A 21359-nucleotide genomic window follows, 5' to 3' on the forward strand; every position below is an offset into this window, starting at 1 on the left:
AAAACTAGCAGCTGAAAGTTTGATGAAAAAAGGACATTAATAAGGTCTTATAGTGTCTCCCCACGAATTAGTTATCAATTATAAGGAAAAAATAATAACTGTACAATGGAGAAACCTGGAAGACATTATCTTAACCAAGTCACCAAAGTTAACAGTACTGTTCTGGTGATCTATTGCTGAATAACAAACTACTCCAAAACTTGGTAGCTTAAAACAATTTATTATTATCTTTCATGGTTCTGTTGATTGAGGGGGCTCAGTTGGCATCTCTCATGCAGTTACCTTCAGATGTTGGCTGGGACTTGATTCATCTTAACGTTCGATATCAATTTGTTTAACATTCAAGATGGCTTCTTTCTTCAGCTATCTGGTGACTGGGATACCTGGAACAGCTGGGTGCTGGCCAGGTGTCTCTCTCTCTCCAAGTGGCTAGCTTGGGCTTCCTCACAGTTGGTGGTCTCAGTCAGGCTTCTTATGTTGGTTGCTTACCCCCAGAGTGAGCATTCCAACCAGGCAAACATTGCAAGGACAAAATTCCAAGAGACAAGGCAGAAGCTGCGAGGCTTCTTCAGATCTAGTAGAAGAAGAAACAATCACGTCTGCCACATTCTATTAGTTAAAAGAAAGTCACTGGGCCAGTCCAGATTCAAGGAGAGGGAACAACATAAGGCCATGAAAACTGGGGACATAGTTCACTGAAGAACTTGGAGACTAGCTATCAGTGATGATCAATATGCATCATGTGCCTCCAGATGTAATGCAGTAAGAAGGACACTACAATACTCATGTGCTATTTCTGCCAGAAATGTTTAACTTGAACCTCATCATGAGGAAACCTGGGATAGATTCGAATTAAGGGACATTCTACTAAATAGCCTATACTCTTCAAAAATGTCAATGTCATGAACAACAAAGAAAGGCTAAGGAATTAATTCAGATTAAAGGAGGCTAAAGAGACATGAAGACTAAATGCATGATTAATCCTGGGTTGGATGCTGGATGAGAAAAAAAGAATGCTATAAAGGACACTATTGGAACAATTGGTGAAATTTGAGTAAGGTTTATAGATTAAGTAAGAGCACTGTGTCAATAAAAAATGATCTAATTGTAATAACTGTACTGTGAACATCCTTGTTTTTAGGAAATATACACTGAAGAATTTAAGGGCAGAGGCATATTGTCTGCAACTTAATCTCAAGTGGTTTAGGAAAAACTATATGAGAGAGAGAGAGAGAGAGAGGAAGCCAGGAGCAGGGAAGAAGGGAGAGAATAATAAAACAAATATGGCAAAATGTTAACAATTGGTAACTCTGGGGGAAAGTATATGGGAATTCTTTGTGCTATCTTTGCAACATTTTTACAAGTTTGAAGTTTTTTCAAATTAAAGAAAATATCTTCAAATGACTGAAACATATCAAATATATTTTTAAATTTTATGACTTCATCATTAACGATGCAAAAAAAAGTCAAAACCCAAAAACCTTATTGGCCCCCTTTGCTGGATGCTAGGGAATCAACCAATTTTGAAAACTAGTAAAAAGAAAGAAGCGACCAGGTGCAGTCGCTCACGCCTGTAATCCCAGCACTTTGGTAGGCCTAGGCGGGTAGATCACGAGGTCAGGAGTTTGAGACCAGCCTGGCCAATGTGGTGAAACCCCGTCTCTACTAAAAATACAAAAATTAGCTAGGCGTGGTGGCATGCGCCTGTAGTCCCAGCTACTCAGGAGGCTGAGGCAGAAGAATCGCTTGAACCCAGGAGGTGGTGGTTGCAGTGAGCTAAGATCGTGCCACTGCACTCCAGCCTGGGCAACAGAGTGAGACTCCGTCACAAAAAAAAAAGAAAGAAGCAAATGTTTATACTACATTTCTTAAGCACAGTTTATCTTGGGGTAACCAAACTGTTGAGGGAAAATTCTTCTCCTTAGAAGAATTCCAGCTAATAAATGAAAAATTCCTCTCTATTTTGTAGGCCAGGGGTTGGGAAACCAAGGTCCTCAGGACAAACCTAGCCCAACACCTGTGTCTGTAAATAAACTGGAATACAGTTGTGTTAGCCCGTTTGTGCTTGTTATAACAAAAATACCTGAGACCGGGTAATTTATAAAGAACATAAACTTATTTCTCACAGTTCTAGAGGCTTGGAGTCCAAGATCAAGGCACCAGCAGGATCAGTGTCTGGTGAGGGCTCAGTTTCCAGTTCCAAGATGGCACCTTGTTGCTGCATTCTCTGGAGGGGAAGAACACTGTGTCCTCACATGGCAGAAGAGTAAAGAGAGCAAACGTACTCTCTCAAGCCCTTTTATAAATGCCCTACATTCACGAGGGCATGGCTCTCGTAAGCATCACTTCCTAAAAAGGCCCCACTTATTGCAATGATGGTGATTAAGCTTCACCATGAATTTTGGAGGTAACACACATTCAAACCATGGCAACAGTCACTCCATTTGTTTACATATTGTCTATACTGGTTGCATTCACACCATAAAGGCAGAATTGAGTAGTTATGACAGAGACCGCATGGCTACTAGGCCTAAAATATTTACTACTGGGCTGTTTACAGAAAAAGTTTGCCAATCCTTGCTCTACTCCAGGAGAATAATGGCCAATGACCTCCAGTGCCCAAACCGTGAGGGCACTATAACAAACTCACAGGGACATCACAGTAGGTATTTTAAATTTGGGGGGAAACAACGATGACATCTGTCAGAAGCCATGTGAACTACCAGCTTGAGGTAATTCAAAGTTTCAACATTAGGGCAAATTACATTCTTTTGACTAACTTATCTTTGCAGTCAGGTTTTCGGTGGTTGCTATGGTCTCAAGAAAGTGTTGTGCAGAATCCAGTTAGGAACAGGAAATGAGGGTAGTGGTGTCCCACCTGATTTCAAGGTTTCAGAAATTATGAGGTGCCCAAGAGGTATAGACATCCCATTAGTAAGCAAATGTGGTTATTTAAGAATGAAATTAAAGTATTATTCTTTCAAATTATGTGTATATTTTAAAGTCGCTACTAAGTTATTAGGACATAAATATATATGTTAAAAGTAGTAGCAAAAACCATAATTACTTTTGTACCAACATAATATTAATTTGTTTGACCCTAACTACTTAATAAACAGAAATGTTAGGTACTTCTATTGACCTATGGGAACTGAGAAAAAATTATTCAGACACTAAAGATGTCATGAACTTCTGATCAAGTGGATGATCATCCATGGCTGCTGAAATGATTAGGTGAAAAGCAGACGAGGAACTTTGTTGTAGACAATATTTGAGCCCACTGAACAGCGTTAATCTCACAAAAGAAAGACCTCCAGAAATCATGTGCTTCCCAAAGTGTTACAATAGAAGTACAAAACACTATCTATAAAGGCTTGATTTTAAAAAATCAAGTGTGAATATGATCAATTGTTCAACTCTCCAGACTTAACTACCAGCCTACAGCAATTAGAGGGAATAGAGAATGTTAAATAACATTGCAGGGATATAATCAGCAAAATCTAGACTACAAGAAATTTTACTGGAAAAAAATACTTCAGTTTCTTTAAAAAAAAAATTTAAAGGAAAAAAAGAGGTGGTTAACTTAGAGACTAAAGGGAATGTAAGAAACATAACTAATTGCAATGTGTGGATCTTGTTTGGATCCTGACTCGAACCAACTGAATTAAATTACAATACAATTCAAGAATTTGTAAATTCATGATACTAAATGATACTAAGTAAATATTAATGTTTTAGATATTATAATTATATTGTGATTATAATTTTTTAGATGAGTCTTTTGTTGTTGTTTTGAGACAGGGTCTCACTCTGTCACCCACGCTGGAGTGCAGTAGTGTAATCTCACTGCAGCCTCAACTTCCCTGGGCTCAGGTGATCCTCCCATCTCAGTCTCTCAAGTAGCTGGGACTACAGGTGTACACCATCATGCCCAGCTAGTTTTTGTATTTTTTTGTAGAAACAGGGTTTCCCCATGTTGCCCATACTCTTGAACTCCTGGACTCAAGGGATCTATCTGCCTCAGCCTCCCAAAGTGCTGGGATTATAGGCATGAGCCACTGCACCTGGCCTTAGAAGAGTCTTCATCTTTTAGAAATACATACTGAGTTGCCAGGCACAGTGGTACACACCTCTAGTCTCAGCTACTTAGGAGGCTGAGGCAGGAGGATCCTTGAGCTCAGGAGTTAGAGGCCAGCCTGGGCAACACAGATAAGTGATATCTGTAATAACACAGATAAGGCAACATCTATAAGTGATAGATACAGGGAGTCTCTACCTAGTCCTTAAATGTTGGGATTTCTTGGAATTTGTTCTCAATTCCTGGCCCCATCCTTTCTTTGTCTTGAGTGATTTTTATCTTCTCTCACAGTGCATGAGTGTATTAATCAAAAATGTTTTAGGGCCTCTGGCTACAATGGCACGTGCCAGTAATCCCAGCACTTTTGTAGGCTGAGATGAGAGGGTCACTTGAGGCTAGGAGTTGGAGACCAGCCTAAGCAACATAGGGAGACCTCGTCTCCACAAAAAATTTAAAAATCAGGCAGGTGTGGTGGTGCACGCCTGTAGTCCTGGCTACTCAGGAAGCTGAGTAGGGAGGCTCTCTTGAGCCTGGGAGGTAGAGGATGCAGTGAGCTGTGATCGTGCCACTGCACTCCAGCCTGAGTGATAGAGTGAGACCCTGTCTCAAACAAACGAAAACAAAGTTTTAGTGGCTATTATGTTATGATATATACTGGTTTTTTGTCCATGGTTCCTGACCCCTATCTCCCATAGTCTTTGTTACAATGTTGGGGCACTTAAGGCCTTAGGAAATAGAATCTCTCTCTTTCTTTCTCCTGTCCTCATTTTACCTGCCCAAGCCAAGACTGTAATCTGATTGTGGGCCAAAATACCCTTATTCCAGAAAGCACCCTACCCCACACCTTAGAGGCAGGAATACAATGCAGAGAGGCTAAGAAAAATCTGAAAAGTCAAGCCTTGCTGGGTTTAAATCATATTTTTTTTGTCCAATCACATTTCTACACAGTTGTCAATCATGCCTATGCAATGAAGCCTCCATAAAAACCCAAAATGACAGGGATCAGAGAGCTCCTGGATACCTGCATATGTGGAGGTTCCTGGAGGGTGGTGCACCCAGGGGGTGCATTGAAGCTTCATGCCCCTTCCCCCATACCTCACCCTATACATTTCTTCATTCATATCCTTTGTAATATCCTTCATGATAAAACAGTACATATAATTAAGTGTGTTTTTGAGTTCTGTGAGCCACTCCAGCAAATTAACTGAACCCAGAGAGGGGGTCATGGGAACCCCAACTTGAAGCTAGTCCACCAGAAGTTCCAGAGGCCTGGACTTGCAACTGGTGTGGTGAGGTTGGGGGCAATCTTGGGCACTGAGTCCTCAACCTGTGGAATCTGTTGCTATCTCCAGTATCAGAATTGATTGGAGGACTCCCAGTTGGTGTCTGCTGCAGAATTCATTGCTTGCTTGGTGGTGGGGAGAAACCCCCACACACTTGGTCACAGAAGACTTTTTCTGTGTTGATGCTTGTTGTCATGGTAGCATGAGAGCAGAGGAAAAACATTCTTTGAGAGTTTCTCCCAAACAGTAACAAATCTTATTCCACTCACTTTAAAAATAACAAAACAAAACAAACAAACAAACAAACAAACAAAACCAGTGAAGGAGATTTATCAGGGAAGAATCCAGAATGACGATCAGAGTTGTAGGTACCCAGACCTCAGTCCTAGACTTAGTGCCACTAGTCTAGGCACTCTATCTCCATGCATCAAGCAGAGATGTCTTTGTTCTAAAGACAGGTTCTCTTTATGCTGCAGGGAAAATGATGACTACCGTCAGCCCCAGAATCACATTCATCTAGTTTAGCCATCTGGTGAACAAATAAGCAACTCCAGGAAGACAGTTTCTTTCTCTTCCTGTCTACAGACCAACTCTAGGGAAAGACTCTGATTTGCCTTTTGAGTCATGTTCCCCATATAAGAGGATGACGTAGAATGACGAGGCCTGGGTAAGACCAAGGGAGCAGGTTCTACTATCAGAAGAAAGGGAAATTTTTACTGGGCAAGTAAAAGTAGCTATCTCAGTTCCCTAAAGAAAGCTACAATGACCCCTTGCATGTTGATAACTCTCAAATGTAGAGTTCCACATCTTGCCACCCAGCAGCCCACTAGATACCTACAATCAGATGTTTTACAGCTACTCTTCACTCAGCATTTCCAATGCTGAATTCATCCTCTCAACCTCTCCTCCCAATCTGTTTTCCCTCTTTATTCTCAATCTCAATGAAGGACACTACCATTCATAGACTCGTCCAAGTCCCAAACCTGGGAATCCTGTTCTTTACTCCTCAATATCCATCACTCCCCACATTCAGGTAGTAAAATCTGTCAATTCTACCTCAAATATCTTGAATATGCTCATATCTTATACGTTGAATGCTCATTTATCATTCTCCACTGTCACTAAAGTAGTTTAGTGGTTATCATCTCATCTAAACTACTCCAGTATCCTTTTCTGACTTTTTGATTTAAAGTAGTACCCTCAAAGCATTATACTGTACAATGGCACCCAGTTTATTTATGTAACAGAACTTACCATAACATCTATTTATTAGATAAAATGCTTACTTTTAATTGTTATTATTATTGTTTTTCTCCTTGACTTGAATATAAGTTCCTTCTTGGAAGAGATCATGTCATTTCTATTCACTTCTAGTAGATTAGGGTGTCTAAATCAACTCAAACTGGTGTGGTGAGGTGGGGGGCAGACTTGGGGATTGAGTTTTGTCCAACTAAGCAAGCACAGAGTTTTTTACAACTTATATTTATTGCTAAATAAATATGAATTTTTCTCAACAAGGAGGCATAAAGTTTTTTATAACTTATATTTTATACTTTTATATTTTTACCACCTATATTGCTAAATAAACATAAATTGTAAAAAAAAACTCTATGCCTGCTTAGTTAGACAAAAACTACCATTAAACAGGTAGATTTTGTTAGAGGAAGGAAATGAGTGGAGAAAAAGTGTGGTATTCAGATTTTTCCCTTTATTAATCTTTTTTATTTTATTTTATTTTTTGAGGAAGAGTCTTGCTCTGTTGCTCAGGCTGGAATGCAGTGGTGCAATCTTGGCTCACTGCAACCTCTGCCTCCCGGGTTCAAGCAATTCTCCTGCCTCAGCCTCCCAAGTAGCTGGGACTACAGGTGTGCACCACCAGACCCGGTTAATTTTTGTATTTTTAGTAGAGATGGGGTTTCACCATGTTGGCCAGGCTAGTCTCGAGCTGCTGGCCTCAAGTAATCCACCCACCTCGGCCTCCCAAAGTGCTGGGATTACAGGTGTGAGCCACAGGGCCCGGCTGTCCCCACAATTAAACTTACTGTGTTTCATTAACCTTCTTGAATCTGAAGTTTTATTTTTCACAACATTAGGGGAATTTTCCAGATTTTATTTTTATTGATTTATTTTTTTGAGACAGAGTCTCACTCTGTCGCCCAGTGGTACAATCTTGGCTCACTGCAACCTCTACCTCCTGGGTTCAGGTGATTCTCCTGTCTCAGCCTCCTGAGTAGCTGGGATTACAGACATGCGCCATCATGCCCAGCTGATTTTTTGTATTAGGTTATATGGGGTTTCACCATGTTGGCCAGGCTGGTTTCGAACTCCTGACCTCAGGTGATCCACCCACCTCAGCCTCCCAAAGTGCTGGGATTACAGGCATGAGCCACAGGTCCCGGCCATCCCCCAAATTAATCTTACTGTGTTTTATTAACCTTCTTGAATCTGATGTTTTATTTTTCACAACATTAGGGGAATTTCCCACCTTTTATTTCTTCAAATATTCTCTCTCTCCTCATTTTTTAGGAAAATAATTTCATTTATGTTACAACTTTTGATATTGTCCCATATCAAAACAGTCCCTGAGGCTATTTTTTTAACCATTTACTTCTCTGTTGTTCAGATTATACAATTTCTGTTGATTTATCTGCAAGTTTACTGACTCTTTTCTGTCACTTCCATTCTGCTGTTAAACCTATTCACTAAAAACGTGAATTTTTAATTTCAGATATTAAAATTTTCAGGGATGTTTTGTATCTGTATATATGTCTGTGGTTTTTAGTTCTCTGCTAATATTTCCTACTTTTACGTCATTGTGATCTTATTTCCCTTCACATCCTTGACTTAGTTTAATAGCTACTTTAAAATCTCTGTCTACTAATTGAAACATCTGGGCATCTTAGAACTGGTCTCTCTGTTAGTTGTCTTTTCTCTTGAAAATGGGGTGTGTTTCGCTGGGCGCGGTGGCTCACACCTGTAATCCCAGCACTTCCGGGGGCCGAGGCAGGCGGATCACGAGGTTTATGTGTAAAATCTAGGGTTCTACCCTCTTTTTTTACTTAAGGTATTCCCCCTTACTTTCCAGCAGCTGATTGTCTCAAATTCTGTCCTCTAGTTTTTTAGACCAGAAAAGCTGTTATCTACCAGATTTCCAGCCACTTCTCATGGTGCAGAGTGGAGCTTACTCTCATGCTAGAATCTGCAAAAACAGGGGAAACTCACCCAGTGCTGTTCCCTTGTTTCAAATGTTATCTACCGTCCTGCTTTTGCTTGCTCTTTAGTGCCACAGGTGGCATTTATTGTATTTTGTGCAGAGGTCAAGAATTTAGTGAGAAGAGAAGGTTCATGCGTTTGGAGCTTACGCAGCTCTTACAAGAAAAAACTCCACTCAAACATTTGGTATGAGGTTTAAATTTTTGTAGAACAATTGAATGAGAATTGAAGGTTGTAGTGTGCAAGAGCTATAGACTCCAGATTAGAGAATTTAGAAGAATTTGGATCAATCCTAGTTGTTTCCGACACTGTAAGTCTTTGCCAATCTATTTTTGATTCAATTACATGCTTTTGGTGGTTTATCCGGACTCTTCCCAATCAACTCTCATTTTTTCATCACATACCAGTCACTTTTCTAAGAATCTGTCCATTTCTTCTAGCTTATTGAATTTGTTAACATACAATTGTTCACAGTATTCTCTCATAATCCTTTTTATTTCTGTGAGTTTGGTAGTAATAACCACACTTTCTCTTCTTCTTTTAGTAATTTTCTTCTTTTTTTCTTACCAGTCTAGCTATAGGTTTGTTGATGTTGTTGATCTTTTGGAAGAACCAACTATTGGTTTTGTAGATTCTCTCTATTGTTTTCTATTCTCTATTCCTTTTTTTTTTTTTTAAGAGAGACAAGGTCTTGCTCTGTCACCCAGGTTAGAGTGCAGTGGCACAATCACACAGCTCACTGCATCCTTGAACTCCTACGTTCAAGCAATCCTCCAACCTCAGCTGCCCAAGGGACGGACTTCAGGTGCATCCCACCACATCCAGCTGTTTCTGTATTTTTTTGTAGAGACAGGATCTCAGCATGTTGGACAGGCTTATTAAAAAAAAAATTATTTATCTCGTCTAAAATCCTAATTATTTCCTTTCTCCTGCTAGCTTTGGGTTGATTTTGCTCTTATTTTTCAAGTCCCTTAAGTTGGAAAGTTTGTTGATTTGAGATCTTTCCTTTTCTCCTTTTTTCTTTTTTTTTTGAGACAGGGTCTCACTCTGTCATCCAGGCTGGAGTGCAGTGGTGCAATCTTGGCTCACTGCAACCTCCGCCTCCCAGGCTCAAGAGATCCTCCTGCCTCAGCCTCCTAAGTAGCGAGGATTACAGGCAGGCGCCACCATGCCCAGCTAATTTTTGTATTTTTGGTAGAGACAGGGTTTCACCACATTACCCAGGCTGATCTCAAACTCCTGGGCTCAAATAGTCCTCCCACCTCGGCCTCCTAAAGTGTTGGGATTACAGGCATGAGCCACTGTGCCCTGTTCAATAAGTTTTAAAAGACTAAAATCATACAAAATATTTTTGGATTTTTCATCTCTAAAAAAATACAAAAACTAGGTGGGCATGGTGGTATACACCTGTGATCCCAGTTACTGGGGAAGCTGAAGTGGGGGGGATCACTTGAGCCTGAGAGTTCGAGGCTGCAATAAGCCATAAGCATGCCACTGCACTCCAGCCTGAGTGACACAGTGAGACCCTGTCTCAAGAAAAACAAGAAAAAAAAAAACAAAGAAATGAAAAACAACTTATTGAGACTTGTTTTGTAGCCTAACATATAGTCTATCTTGGTAAATGTTCCATATGCACTTGAGAAAAAACATACACTGTATTAGTCCTTTTTCATGCTGCTGATAAAGATATACCCATGACTGGGCAATATACAAAAGAAAGAGGTTTAATTGGACTTACAGTTCCACATGGCTGCAGAGGCCTCACAAATCCCTTTGCCTCACAAGCAGAAGGCAAGGAGGAGCAAGTCACATCTTACATGGATGGCAGCAGGCAAAGAGAGAATGAGACAGAAGCGAAAGCAGAAACCCCTTATAAAACCATCAGATCTTGGGGTCAGGCACAATGGCTCACGCCTATAATCCCAGCACTTTGGGAGGCTGAGGTGGGAGGATCACCTGAGGTCAGGAGTTCGAGACCAGCCTGACTAACATGGAGAAACCCTGTCTCTACTAAAAATACAAAATTAGCCGGGCATGGTGGTGCATGCCTGTAATCCCAGCTACTCAGGAGGCTGAGGCAAGAGAATCACTTGGACCTGGGAGGCAGAGGTTGCAGTGAGCTGAGATTGCACCATTGCACTGCAGCCTGGGCAACAAGAGCGAAACTCCATTTCAAAAAAAAAACAAAACCATCAGATCTCATGAGACTTAGTGCCACAAGAACAGTATGGGGAAAACCACCCCCATGATTCAATTATCTCACACTGGGTCCCTCCTACAACACGTGAGAATTATGGGAGTACAACTCAAGACGAGATTTAGGTAGGGACATAGCCAAACCATATCATTATGCCCCTGGCCCCTGCCAAATCTCATGTCCTCATATTTCAAAACCAGTAATGCCTTCCCAATAGTCTCCCAAAGTCTTAACTCATTTTAGCATTAACTCAAAAGTCCATAGTCCAAAGTCTCATCTGAGGCTGGGTGTAGTGGCTTACGCCTGTAATCCAGAACTTTGGGAGGCCAAGGTGGGGGGATCACCTGAGGTCTGGAGTTCAAGACCAGCCTGAACAACATGGTGAAACCCTATCTCTACTAAAAATACAAAAATTAGCCAGGTGTGGTGGTGGGCGCCTATATTCCCAGCTACTCAGGAAGCTGAGGCAGGAGAATCACTTGAGACCAGGAGGTGGAGGTGGAGGTTGCAGCAGTGAGCTGAGATCATGACACTGCACTCCAGCCTGGGCGACAGAGTGAGACACTGTCTTAAAAAAAAAAAGTCTCATCTGAGACAAGGCAAGTCCCTTCCACCTACAAGCCTGTAAAATCAAAAGCAAGTTAGTTACTTCCTACATACAATGGGGGTACAAGCATTGGGTAAATACAGCCATTCCAAATGGAAGAAACTGGCCAAAATTGAGGGGCCACAGGCCCCATCCAAGTCCAAAATCCAACGGGGAAGTCAAATTTTAAAGGTCCAAAATGGTCTCCTTTGACTCCATGTCTCACATCTAGGTCACGCTGATGCAAGAGGTAGGTTCCCATAATCTTGGGCAGCTCCACCCCTGTGGCATTTCAGGGTACAGCCTTCCTCCCGGCTGCTTTCATGGGCTGGCATTGAATGTCTGTGGCTTTTTCAGGCACATGGTGCAAGTTGTTGGTGGATCTACCATTCTGGGGTCTGGAAGACAGTAGCTCTCTTCTCACAGCTCCACTAGGCAGCGCCCCAGTAGGGAGTCTGTGTGGGGGCTCACACCCCACATTTCCCTTCCACACTGCCTTGGCAGAGGTTCTCCGTGAGCACCCCCACCCCTGCAGAAAACTTTTGCCTGGGCATCCAAGCATCCTCTGAAATCTAGGCAGAGGTTCCCAAACCTCAGTGCTTGACATCTGTGTACCCGCAGGCTCAATACCATGTGGAAGCTGTCAAGGCTTTGGGCTTCTACCCTCTGAAGCCACAGCCTGAGCTATACCTTGGCCCCTTTTAGTCATGGCTCTGGAAGGAGTGGCTGGGATGCAGGGCACCAAGTCTCTATACTGCACACAGCACGGGGACCCTGGGCCCGGCCCATAAAACCATTTTCTCCAAGGCCTTGGGCCTGTGATGGGAAGGGCTGCCATGAAGGCTTCTGACATGCCCTGGATAATTGGGGATTAACATTCTGCTCCTTGTTACTTATGCAAATTCCTGCAGCCCATTTGAATTTCTCCTCAGAAAATGGGATTTTTTTCCATTGCATTGTCAGGCTACAAATTTCCCAAACTTTCATGTTCTGCTTCCCTTATAAAACTGAATGCTTTTAACAGCACCCAAGTCACCTCTTGAATGCTTTGCTGCTTAGAAATTTCTTCTGCCAGATAACCTAAATCATCTCTCTCAAGTTCAAAGTTCCACAAATCTCTAGGGCAGGGTCAAAATGCCACCAGTATCTTTGTTAAAACATAACAAGAGTCATCTCTGCTCCAGTTCCCAACAAGTTCCTCATCTCCATCTGAGACCACCTCAGCCTGGACCTTATGTCCACATCGCTATCAGGTGTTTGGTCAAAGCCATTCAACAAGTCCTAGGAAGTTCCAAACTTTCCCACATTTTCCTGTCTTCTTCTGAGCCCTCCAAACTATTCCAATCTCTGCCTGTTACCCAGTTCCAAAGTCGCTTCCACATTTTCAGGTATCTTTTCAGCAGCGCCCCACTCTACTAGTGCCAATTTACTGTATTAGTCCGTTTTCACGCTGCCGATAAAGACATATCTGTCACTGGGGAATTTACAAAAGAAAGAGGTTTAATTGGACTTACAGTTCCACATGGCTGGGGAGGCCTCATAATCATGGCAGAAGGCAAGGAGGAGCAAGTCACATCTCACATGGTGGTGGCAGGCAAAGAGAGAATGAGAGAGAAGCGAAAGCAGAAACCCCTTATAAAACCATCAGATCTCATGAGACTTACTACCACAAGAACAGTATGGGGAAAACTGCCCCCATGATTCAATTATCTCCCACCAGGTCCCACCCAAAACACGTGGGAACTATAGGAGTACAATTCAAGATGAGATATGGGTGGGGACACACAGCCAAACCATATCATATACTTTGCTGTTCTTGGGAGGGAGTGATGTTCTATAAATGTCTGTTAGATCTAGTTGGTTTATGTGTTGTTCAAGTCTTCAACTTTTTTGTTGATCTTCTGTCTGGGCCTTTATGCAATGCAAGGTGTTGAACTCTCCAACTATTAGGGTAGCACTGTCTAAAATTACATCTTTATGTATTATATGCTTATTAAGAGAGATTTTTTTTTTTTTTTTTTTTTTTTTTGAGACAGAGTCTTGCTCTGTCGCCCAGGCTGGAGTGCAGTGGCGCAATCTCGGCTCACTGCAAGCTCCACCTCCCAGGTTCACGCCATTCTCCTGCCTCAGCCTCTCCGAGTAGCTGGGACTACAGGCGCCCGCCACCACGCCCGGCTAATTTTTTATATTTTTTTTTTAGTAGAGACGGGGTTTCACCGTGGTCTCCATCTCCTGACCTCGTGATTCGCCTGCCTCGGCCTCCCAAAGTGCTGGGATTACAAGCGTGAGCCACTGCACCCGGCCTAACACAGATTTATAAATATTCTTTTATGCATTTATTTTTTAAATCCTTTTTCCTTAAAAAAGAGGAGTTACAAATCCAAAAATAGAAAACTACTTACTTTTAATTTCACCTATGTAGTTACCTTTACTGATATTCTTTAGTTCTTCATATGGCTTCCTAGCCTCTTTTCAGGCTGAAGGACTTCCTTTAGTATTCCTTGTAGTTATGAACTCCCTCTGTTTTTGTTGTTCTAGGAACATATTTATTTCTCCTTCATTTTTTAAGGATACTTTTGCTAGATTCGGGATTCTTTTTTGGCTTTTTTTCGCAGCACTTATGTCATTCCACTGCCTTCTGAGCTCCATGGTTTCTGATGATAAGCCTACTGTTAATCATAATGAAGATTCCTTCATTAAGGAATGACCAGTCATTTCTCTCTTGCTGCTGCCAAAATTCTCTTTGTTTTTGTCTTTTAACAATTTAATCACAATTTGTCTTGGTGTAGATCTCTTTCAATTTATCCGCCCTGAAGTTCATTGAGCTTCTTAGATGTGTAGCCTGTCTTTCATTAAATTTGGTAATTTTTCAGCTATTATTTCTTCAAATATTCTTTACACTCCTTTCTTTTCTCCTCTCCTTTTGGAATTCCCACTGTGCTTGATGGTGTCCCACAATCCTTACAGGTCTTGTTCATTTTTCTTATTTTTTCTTTCTGTTCCTCAAACTGTATACTCTTGATATATCTCCAAATTCCCCAATCTTTCTTTTGCCTGCTCAAATCTGCTATTTAACCCCTCCAGTGAACATTATATTTCAATTATTGTGCTTTTCAACTCCAGCAACTCTATTTGGTTTCTTTTTATAATTTCTACCTCTTTAATAGTATCCTCTATTTATTGAACAATTCACTTTTCCTGGTTTCCTTTAGTTATTGTCTATTATTTTCTTTGCTCTTTGAGCATATTGAAGACAGTCGACAATGTCTGGGCTTCCCAAAGGAATGTTCTCTAAAAATTTTTTCCTTTTAAATAAGCCATACTTTCTCATTTCTTTGCATGCCTCATAATTTTTTCTTGTTGAAAACTGGACATTTTGTATATAATATGGTAATTCTGGATATCTGCTTCTCCCACTCCCCACCAGAGTTTGTTGTTGTTGTTGATTTCTTTTATTAAATGTCTGGAACCAAAAAATAAAAAGATAAAAGCCCAAAATGCGAGAAAACACTCCCAGTCTTTGCCAGTTAGCTATGTGTTGTGGCACCCCTTCAATGCTTAACTAGGTAGTTTACAACTGCTTGCATGAAAGCTGAAGGTCAGTCAGAGGTGAGAGTTTACGGTGTTCTTAGGTTTTTCTCTGAGTATGCATCCAGACTAGGGCATGCCGATGGCCTTCTAGATTCCCCAGAATAAAATGAAGCTTTCCAAAGCCTTTATTCCCCCAACTATCTCCTTCTCCAGCCTCTTCCTTCCCAGGATTTTTGGTCTGTTTATTGCTTGTCCTGGCTTTCATACCTTGCTTTCTGTGACACTGGCTGTTTGCCTTTAATGTTTTTGACAAACACTGCCTGGGAAGCTGCCTGAGCCCTGAGGAAGCTCTGAGGCAGGTGAAACAAAGGCAAGCCCTTGAGTTGAACCTTCAGGAAACCATCAGAGAGGTCAAAACACACCTACAATTCCTTGAGGATAAGGTCTATAGTGCTCCCTCTGGTGCCAGCAACCCACACCAGGAATGTGGCTGCCATCTTCAAGGCCACTGCCAACTTGGAGAGTAGAAGATGACCACAGAACTCTCTTGCCAAAATTCAGCAGTTTTTTCTTCATTATATGTTCCCCTGGCTTTTGTGAGTTTTTTTTAATCAGTTTCAGAGTTTCCAAAAAAGGTGCTCCTGACGGTTTTGCCAGCTTATTCATTCTTGAGTTCCCTACTTTTTTCCCATTTTTTGCTGACATCATTTCATACTATTTACTTTTGTGTTTCCCAGCCTTGCTTGAAATTATTTTCTCAGCCTGGAATGCAGAAAAAAAAGAAAGGTTGCTATCACTGAAACTATCAAAAGAATGTATTACTGACTTGTGTTACTTGACCGGCCCTGACTTGAAGGCAGGGCCAATGAGCAGTTCAAAAAGTTTTTGAACAAGAATACCATCAGCAAAACAACTTTTATCTCCCTTAAAGGCAACATTCATTAAATCGTTTGCCTTGTATTTGTCAAGCCCTCCATAATAGACGCAATGTTTGAGAGCACACAGGCTTTGGGATAAGATCTTAGTATGAATTCCAGATCTTCTGCCACTTAGCAGTTGTTTGGCCTTGTACAAGGCACTTAAATTCTCTGGGACTATTTCCTTATCTGTAAGACAGGAAAAATATACATTTCTAGAGCTGTGATAAAGACTTAGATATTATCATTTCCAGAACTGTGGTAAAGACTTAAAAAGATATACACGTAAAATTCTTGGCATTCAATGTTAGCTATTTGTTAAATTTGAATTTTTATTTTATTTTATTTTAGAGACAGAGTCTCGTTCTGTTGCCCATGCCGGAGTGTGGTGGCACAATCTTAGCTCATTGCAACCTCCGCCTCCCGGGTTCAAGCGATTCTCCTGCCTCAGCCTCCAGAGTAGCTGGGATTACAGGTGCAGGCCACCACGCCTGGCTAATTTTTGTATTTTTAGTAGAGACGGGTTTCACCATGTTGGTCAGGCTGGTCTCAAACTCCTGACCTTGTGATCTGCCCTTCTCAGCCTCCCAAAGTGCTGCGATTACAGGTGTGAGCCACTGCACCCAGCCTAAATTTGAATTTTCAAGTTTAGGTTTTTTGTTTTGTTTCGTTTTGAGACAGGGTCTTGCTCTGTCACCCAGGCTGCAGTGCAGTGGCACCATCATAGCTCACTGCAGCCTTAACTCCTGGCCTCAAACGATCCTCCTGCCTCAGCCTCCCAAGTAAGATTGACTACAGGCAGGTGCCACCCTGCCCAGTTAATTTTTTTAAATTCTTTTGTAGCGATGGGGTCTCCCCATGTTGCCCAGACTGGTCTCCAACTCCTGGCCTCAAGTGATTCTCCCACCTCAGCCTCCCAAAATGCTCAGATTACAGGCATAAGCCATGGAGCCGGCCTAAATTTTTAGTTTTTTTCTGGCATTACAGACACTGTTTCTTCTGGTTTAAGCAGAAAAAAGAAAAAGAAACAAAAAGAGCCACTGGCTTCCTTTGTAAGAAGAGCTTAGGGTGGCCATATGCTTTTCAGGGACTGACCTTGAACTGATTTTCATAACAAGCACATTAATTTTACTTAGACTGTATGTTTACTTGGGGAGGTTTTGGGGGAAATTGCTGGGTATGTGGGGTGGGCCTCTAAAATCCTTCTAAAGCCCCTTTTAGCCTAGAGACTAATTTGCAAACACATTTTTAAAAAACAAACCCAAATACCTAGACGACGGAGGGAGCATGCCAACTCAACAGTTTTTTCAAACCAGCTTCCCTTTGTGTCTGTAGGGTCCAAGGACGTAACCAGATCATACAACACGCGCCAGGAAAGCCCAAAAGAGGGGTGATCCCTCGATGGAGGTGCCGCATCAGCGTTTTCTCACGTGGCCTCCGGGGCTCTATGAATGGCAAGAGATCGCATTCCTTCTACTATCCCTTCCAGCCTCCAGCCGGGACAAGGAACTGGAACAAACTCCGGGCTGCAGTTCCGACTAGACTCGCCCACCTGGGCGCGCCGGCTGCCCCGCCTCCTGAAGCCTTGGGGCTGGGCCCTGCGGTGATGGGCGTGCTGGCCGTCGCAGAGCCCTCTGGGAGTTGTAGTCCGTAGCGGCGAGAGGTTTGACAGCGACCGCCGACTTGGCGCATTCAGAACTCCAACTCCCGCCGGCCCCTGCGACCCAGGCTGTTGCCGCTTCCTGTTTGGACTAGGAGCCCCGTGGTCGCAAATTGCGAGAATTTGGGAAGGGAGTCTTTATCTTCTTGTCTAGTTCTCCGAGGTTGAAGGCTCGGCCTGCTCAGGTAGATTACGTTCCCACGTCTAGCAAACTCGCCCTTCGGGGAGGTGGGAAGGTATCCGAGGGAAGGCGGCGGGAAGGGTTGATGTTGGGGCGAAGCCGGCTGTCACCTGGGATAGTTCTTCTTTGCAGCGCATCGGAACCGTGTCTTCTTTTGGGGCTCAGGGAGGCCAAAGCCTGGATCCGCGGAGACTGCTCCGGGGGCACGGCGCGCACTCCTCAAGGGCTCAGTGAAAGGAAGTCAGGAGTCCCTCGGGGTCTGAGGGAATCCGAGTGTCTATGGGAGTCGGTGTCAGCTGGAGCCTTAGAGAAAAGATAGGGTTAGGGTAAATGAACACCCTGACCCTCGGGTGAGAGAAGGAGGGAGTAGGAGAATTGGGGGACTTGCAGGAATGGGAGCACCCTTCTTTCTCTCTCTTGAGATGGGGTCTCGCTCCGTCGCTTGGGCTTGAGTGAGGTGGCGCGATCACGGCTGGGAGCACCTTTCTCCATCCCGAGTTGGGGACATCTAGAGGGGGAACATGAGGGAGGAACCGCCTTTGGGCCTTGAGCTAGGACCACAGATGGGGTGAGGGCCATGACTGGTAAGCCCTGGCCACACTTTTCACACGACTCAGTCGTGAGAGTGAGTGTGTTGATAGTGGGTAGCTTGACATCTCAGCATAGTAAAGCTGGAAGAGGGGTTTGAGAGCAGCTAGTCAAGCGCATTCTCCTCATTTTACAGAGAAGGAAACTGAGGTCCACCGAGTTGGAGAAACCCACTCAACACCAGGTAACCATTTAATGGCAAACTCGACTAACACCTAATTGTCATGACTCTCAGGCAGTGTCATCCATTGCCGAGCTCCGTAGATGAGCACACTATAAGTTGGAAGTTGTATCTCCACCTTGTTTTCTTTTTTCTTTTGTTTTCTTTCTTATTTTATTTATTTATTTTTTTCAGACAGAGTCTCGCTCTGTCGCCCAGGCTGGAGTGCAGTGGAGCGATCTCGGCTCACTGCAACCTCCGCCTCCCTGGTTCAAGCGATTCTCGTGCCTCAGCCTCCTGAGTAGCTAGGATTACAGCTGCCCGCCACCACGCCCCGCTAATTTTTGTATTTTTAGTAGAAACGGGGTTTCACCATGTTGGCCAGGCTGGTCTTAAACTCCTGATCTCAAGTGATCCGCCTGCCTTGGCCTTCCAAAGTGCTGGGATTACAGGCGTGGGCCACTGTGCCAGCGTCTTTTTTCTTTTTAATACCTTCAGACATGACAAAGATCTGACATATGTAGGATAGCAGGCAGCTGCTGAGGAGAAAGGTTTTTTAAAAACGTTTCGGCCAGGTGCCGTGGCTCACACCTGTAATCCCAGCACTTTGGGAGGCTGAGGCGGGCAGATCACGAGGTCAAGAGATCAAGACTATCCTGGCCAATATGGTGAAACCCCGTCTCTACTAAAAAAAAAATACCAAAATAAGCCAGGTGTGGTGGCACATGCCTGTAGTCCCACCTACTCAGGAGGCTGAGGCAGGAGAATCGCTTGAACCCAGGTGGCGAAGGTTGCAGTGAGCCGAGATTGTGCCATTGCACTCCAGCCTGGTGACAGAGTGAGACTCTGTCTCAAAAAAAAAAAAAAAACAAAAACAGGCCGGGTGCGGTGGCTCACGCTTGTAATCCCAGCACTTTGGGAGGCCGAGGCGGGCGGATCACGAGGTCAGGAGATCGAGACCACGGTGAAACCCCGTCTCTACTAAAAATACAAAAAAAAAAAAAAAAAAAAAAAAATTAGCCGGGCGTGGTGGCGGGCGCCTGTAGTCGCAGCAGCTACTCGGAGAGGCTGAGGCAGAGAATGGCGTGAACCCGGGAGGCGGAGCTTGCAGTGAGATTGCGCCACTGCACTCCATCCAGCCTGGGTGACAGAGTGAGACTCCATCTCAAAAAAAAAACAAAAAACAAAAACAAAACAAAAAAAAGTTTCAATAGGTCAAAATTACCCATGTCCTAACTTAAGAAAAATTTCTCTGCCTCATAAACAACTACAAACTTCGTGTTAAGATAGAAGGTTCGGCTAATTGCGGTGGCTAACGCCTGTAATCCCAACACTTTGGGGAGGCTGAGGTGGGCGGATCATTTGAGGTTAGGAGTTCAAGACCAGCCTGGCGAACATGGTGAAACCCTGTCTCTACTAAATATACAAAAATCAGCCAGGCGTGGTGGTGTGCCTCTCATCTGTAATCCCAGGTACTTGGGAGGCTGAGGCAGGAGAATCGCTTGAGCCCGGCAGGCGGAGGTTGCAGTGAGCCAAGATTGCACCACTGCACTCCAGCCTGAGCCACAGAGCAAGACCCTGTCTTAAAAAAAAAAAAAAAAAAAAAAAGTTGTCACCTATAGTTTCTTTGTTTCTAAGAAAATAAAATTTACCTTTCCTTCCCCTAGACCTCTGAGAACAGTTAGACTTGGATTCCTTTTCTTTTCTTTTCTTTTACTTTTTTTTTTTTTGAGATGGAGTCTCGCTCTGTTGCCAGGCTGGAGTGCAGTGGCGTGATCTCAGCTCACTGCAACTTCTGCCTCCCGGGTTCAAGCGATTCCCCTGCCTCAGCCTCCTGAGTAGCTGGGACTACAGGCACACGCCACCACACCCGGCTAATTTTTTGTGTGTGTTTTGGTAGAGATGGGGTTTCGCCATGTTGTCCAGGATGGTCTCAATCTCCTGACCTCTTGATCTGCCTAACTCGGCCTCCCAGAGTGCTGGGATTACAGGCATGAGCCACACACCCAGCCAGTTAGCCTTAGATTTCTAATCACAATCTTAAATACTCTATATTTCAGTTACGTACATAAAATAATATGCTTTTAATTGTGATTTTATAATACTCTAAATGCTTACAATAAAGGGTAAACTCAGCATAGGAGGATGGAATACCAACCTGAACTACAAATTAAAATAGTACTGTTTAGTTTTTTTTTTTTTTCTTTTTGGGGTTAGGGGCAGAGTTTTGCTCTGATACTCAAGCTTTAGTGCAGTGGCACTATCATAGCTAATTGTTACCTTGAGCTCCTAGGTTCAAGCAATCCTCCTGCTTCAGCCTCCCGAAGCATTGGGATTACAGGCATGAGCCACCACACTGGACCTATATGGTATTTTTTAAAAAGTGTATATGGGCTTAAAAGTTAAAAAAAAAAAAAATCACTTAGAGGTTAAAAATGTCTACCAGGCCTGCATTTTATAACATACTTAAACTTCTGTCCTTTGCTAGGGTTCTTTCTTTCTTACCACTTAAATATAACTTGAGAGCATTTAGTGTTCCCAGTGTAGAAGGAGAGATTCTTTGGTACCATAGCATTGCTTTGGTAATTTCTTTGTGAGACCACACCATCCTCCAGCACTGTTAAATTTAACGCCTTTTGAAGCATTTATTGATCAGGTTGGAAGCATGTTCCAACTGTCACATCAGAATAGGAGCATTATAGATCCTATTGGCTAACCAGTAAATGATTCATCAGGAAGCGATTTAGATAAGTTTGTTATTGGAGTTTATAGCTGTTACAGACTAATACAGAAGAAAACATATATACATAGCATAACTGCTTCCACCAGAGTGACTTTTTTGTGGTGTGGTTCCATTTGCTTTTATGTTGGCATACTACAGAGGTGAGTAAACTATGACCAAATTTGGCCTGCTGACATATATTTTTTTCATAAAGTTCTATTGGAACACAACCATGCACACTCA

The 21359-nt window shown here is 42.9% G+C and overlaps 1 protein-coding gene and 1 long non-coding RNA gene across 5 annotated transcripts in view; one reads left to right on the forward strand and one right to left on the reverse strand.

Annotated features, from left to right (window-relative positions):
* Nucleotides 1–204: 204 nt before the first annotated feature.
* Nucleotides 205–17384, reverse strand: LOC134733453 (uncharacterized). 2 transcript variants are annotated; one of them, XR_010116907.1, is made up of 4 exons: nucleotides 17075–17384; nucleotides 12872–15650; nucleotides 2127–2227; nucleotides 205–574 (listed from the first exon to the last, which is right to left on the reverse strand). It is a non-coding gene; the product is annotated as an uncharacterized lncRNA (long non-coding RNA). The 2 variants fall into 2 exon arrangements; XR_010116908.1 differs by having other exon boundaries at nucleotides 17067–17336.
* Nucleotides 17385–17526: 142 nt separating this feature from the next.
* The window catches only part of SLC38A9 (solute carrier family 38 member 9), a 91798-nt gene continuing 87965 nt past the window's right edge, over nucleotides 17527–21359 (forward strand). Inside the window, exons 1-2 of one of the 3 annotated variants that reach the window (XM_055251666.2) lie at nucleotides 17527–17650; nucleotides 18371–18418. The gene's annotated coding sequence lies outside the window, so the exon portion shown is untranslated. The remainder of the gene's footprint in view (nucleotides 17651–18370; nucleotides 18419–21359) is intronic. The other 2 variants (XM_055251674.2, XM_055251667.2) reach the window with 2 other exon arrangements.

This window comes from Symphalangus syndactylus, chromosome 18 (genome assembly GCF_028878055.3).
Source record: "Symphalangus syndactylus isolate Jambi chromosome 18, NHGRI_mSymSyn1-v2.1_pri, whole genome shotgun sequence".
Classification (NCBI taxonomy): Eukaryota; Metazoa; Chordata; class Mammalia; order Primates; family Hylobatidae; genus Symphalangus; species Symphalangus syndactylus.